The sequence below is a fragment of the Macrosteles quadrilineatus genome, unplaced genomic scaffold (genome assembly GCF_028750875.1).
Source record: "Macrosteles quadrilineatus isolate MER2022 unplaced genomic scaffold, UCM_ALF_1.0 Scaffold_9__3_contigs__length_116548681, whole genome shotgun sequence".
NCBI classification, from domain to species: domain Eukaryota; kingdom Metazoa; phylum Arthropoda; class Insecta; order Hemiptera; family Cicadellidae; genus Macrosteles; species Macrosteles quadrilineatus.
The window spans coordinates 69,890,915-69,894,814 of record NW_026542602.1 but is presented as its reverse complement, the minus strand read 5'-3'; the positions used below and the strand labels follow the sequence as shown (position 1 = coordinate 69,894,814).

General features: G+C 29.4%; 1 non-coding gene across 1 annotated transcript; it reads right to left on the bottom strand.

Annotated features, from left to right (window-relative positions):
• Positions 1-2,602: 2,602 nt before the first annotated feature.
• Positions 2,603-2,674, bottom strand: Trnap-agg (transfer RNA proline (anticodon AGG)). Its single transcript has one exon. It is a non-coding gene; the product is annotated as a tRNA-Pro (tRNA).
• Positions 2,675-3,900: the final 1,226 nt, after the last annotated feature.

Below are 3,900 nucleotides of genomic sequence, written 5' to 3'. Positions count from 1 at the left end.
AAAACCTTGAAAGGTTTTTTAACTTAACAAAAATGTAAATAAACACATTTTCCATTTATAAGATTTTATTTGAAAAAACTATAAAAATTTTATAGCTAGAAGATTTAGTAAAATTGTTTAAGTGATAATTGTTAATGTGTGTGCCACAAGTTTATTTGGCATATTGTTCCTGCATTTCAATAAATACCACGTTTTAGCCATGCAGTGTGATTAAGTCTAGTGTGCGATTGAAGGAGTAAACAAATCGTAAATTTAGAGTAGTGATGCATTCGTTCAGCATGCTATTAAGAGTTAGCCTATTGGTTATTATTGAAAAAAGTTACTTTTAATTTTTTTTGTGTTTTGAGTAAAGTGTGCCTTTTTTATAGCCTATTTGAAACTAATGCAAAGTATTTTAGAGTTTTGAATAAACGGCGTATTAATAAAGTAAACATATTTTCAAGTTTAAGAGTAACGGTTACAAATAACTGCTATTACGGCAATTACAAATTTAAAGCTGACGACAGAAGTAATTATATGGCCTTTATTACTTTAACAGTTAAACAAAATGTCGACTGATACTGTTTTTAGCGAATTCCCCTATAAGGAAGTAGCTATTACCATAGGTCTCATGGTAAGACCTAGACCCGAGACCGATTTACCTTTTCATTTGGATGTCCCCAGAGTCCAAGAACACCATACGTTCAAATTTTTATATATGTATATATCTACGATAGCTTCATTGGTGACTAATGATTGGTTCGGATAAAATTTTAAAAAAAATTAAATTTCCCAAGTTATTTTTATGGAGAATATTGTAAAATGTAGTTGCTTGTTTATGGATGTATTTTGATCAAACTTGGCGTATTTATTTATTACATAATAAGCTATTAATATATAACAAAAAAGCACTTTATTTGTTACCCTTTAGCAGCTAACCTAGGTACACGTTAAACATAAATGTTAATTAAATAGATTAATTGAAAATCAATCCAGGCATAAGGAAACGTTTGCTTCAGCGGGGGTATCTTTACAATAACTCTGGCAACAAATATTAATATATTTATAAAACGAGGTAGCAAGTTAAATTTCGCTAGAATTAAATCCCCAAACTTTTCTCCGGATACAAATCTAAAGGGACCATTATGACCTCAAACACGATAAATAACGAGAAAATGGAGCTCAGTTGGTGTGAAAGAGTCTCATTTAACGCTAAATGAATAAAAGAAGTTCATCTAAATTCCAAATGAGATTTGAACACTGCATCAAGTTTCTCGGTTCTTTATTACTTTGCTGGTCTTGGATTGTTTCCAAAAGAACGACTTGGTATGTGATTACTATATGATTAAATGATTACTATTTAACAAAGCAATTAACAAGGTGGCACAGAAAAAAAATATATAGACACGCTTTAAGGCAAAGAAATTTAATTTAAATGTTCTTCTATTAAAACTGTCTTAAGATTTTATTTTTTGCACTGGCATTTCAGTTTGCAACTTGAAAAAGTTCTTTTATTTTGTAAATATACACTAAACAGTTTTTATTTTTCTTCTTTGGTTGAAAACATGTAATTTAGTTATAGCTGTTATTTTTAACTGTTGTACTCTGAAATTCAATTATTTTTTATAGGCCTGTAATTTAATTTCCTTTTAGGATGTTTTATTTATTAAATGTTCAAGCCTACATGCAGTTTTAAAAATTGGTTACTTGTTTGATTGCATAGGTCTCATATTTTAATCTTCTAAGCATATATTACAAACTTATCTGCTCGTAATATCATGAATAAATAATTGCACCAGGATATTAAGTTTCCTTATAAGTTTATGCCTATATATGTAAAAATGACCGAAAATTGATATTAATTTATATTAAGTTAGAAACACTATAGAAATTACCTAAATATAATCTTATCAATTATTTAAAAAATTTTACTCACGCCACAAAGACTACAAGTCATATATTTCAACAATCCCTTTCTGTTATAGAAAATAATGTAATTATTATTCATCAGCTTATCAACCATCTCATGTTTAATTTAGTTTTTTTACACAATCTTTATATTGTTAAAAAAATTTTTAAATAAAAATCGTATACTCTCTATGCATGATATCACTATGTCAACCCATATGAATTAGTTATCATGTAGGGTATTATGTAGCATTAGACTTATTAAAACGGAAAGTAAATAAAAGAAACGTCTTATAACACTTAAAACATATATTTACGCTTATACTGTTACTCACAAGACGGTAAATATACAAAACAGATGGTAAGTGGTTTTGTATATTTACCGTCTGGTGAGTAACAGTATAAGCGTAAATACATGTTTTAAGTGTTATAAGACGTTTCTTTTATTTACTTTCCGTAAATTTAATAACACGTACACAATTCTGATCAAGAAGTTACTTATTAAAATGATTTTTCTACATACTGCATTTGTTTTTGTTATTCCTTTTTTTAACTAGTTTTACAAATATACACATAGTTGAGACTATAAAACTCGTGGTATACATAGTACATTCACATGTATGAATTAATTTTATTAACTAGTTCAAAAATGGGACATTAAAAACAAATATGCGGATAATCGCTTTAATTATTTAATGCATGTCAAAAATTAATGGGGCTCGGCCGGGATTTGAACCCGGGACCTCTCGCACCCTAAGCGAGAATCATACCCCTAGACCACCGAGCCACGATATTTGATAACATTGGTAAATCAGAAAGCTAACAGTATTCAGACCACTTTCACTTGGGCGTTGAGAGCAGACAACCAGGCAACGCTACCTGGTGGACAAATCTGAAAACAATTTCCAACTGAGAAGTTCTGGGTAAGCTAATATTATGTTCCTGGGCTTGAAAATATAGAGTCAAACCCGTATGTTTTATCCATGTGACTCCCAGTGAAATCATACTATAAATATTCAAATAGAAATCAAAATAAGATTTATCCTTTCGTTAAAAATAAGAGTAGGTCATCCAAAAGAAAATAATCAAAATAAATAACAGTTCATATTTTTGGGGTTTAAAATATGTTTTCAAAATGTACCCCAATAACTGATTATTTCTTAATGTACCTACTCTGCAAACACTTTTTAAACTCACTCTCGTTTCTAAACAATATAGGATAAACAAATTTGTTACATCATTTTTATTTTTATTTTTTATGATAACAATTAGCATAACAATTTATAAAAACATATACCCTCGCATAAATGTGTATATTAGTAACATTTATAACTTATTAACGGTTGCCAAATTTGAATCAAATATTAAAAATAACAGCCATTTCCAATCAGTCGAATAATTTTTATTCATATTTTGCAAAAAGATAGTGGCCAGTAGAATGGAAATTTTTGAAGAATTTCAACACTGTAGCCCAAACCGGGAGCTATGAATGTGCTTGTAAAAAAAACACATACAGAAATACGCTAAATGGAACGAAATAGGACGTGTGTTTATATATTTTTTCTTATTTAACCCTTTGAACCACCACGTAAATTCCGCACCTTTTTTCACATCCTGTAGGCCTACATTTTCCCGTAGTCGACAGATTATGTACAAATCATAATGGAAATTTACCAAAATCAATGATCAAATTAATGGTGCCAAAAACAAAATGGCGGATTTGACCTCAGTCTTTGCAAATATGGCTGCTTTGTTATGAATGATGACGTGCGATTTTGAACACAGACAGAGGTTTCCTTTCACTTTGGAGTCAATGAACTTTGAACCTTCAGAACAGGGACCACAGACAAGAGGATGCATTTTGCATGTATTTGGCACAATTTAAAATTTTGTTCCTAATACTGAGCTAATGTGTTTACTAAAAGTACCAATTTTAGTAACTTTTACGTAGCTTTTTTCCATTTAATTTTAATTCCTTTTAAAAGTAAAGTAAAATATTTTAATTATTTTACT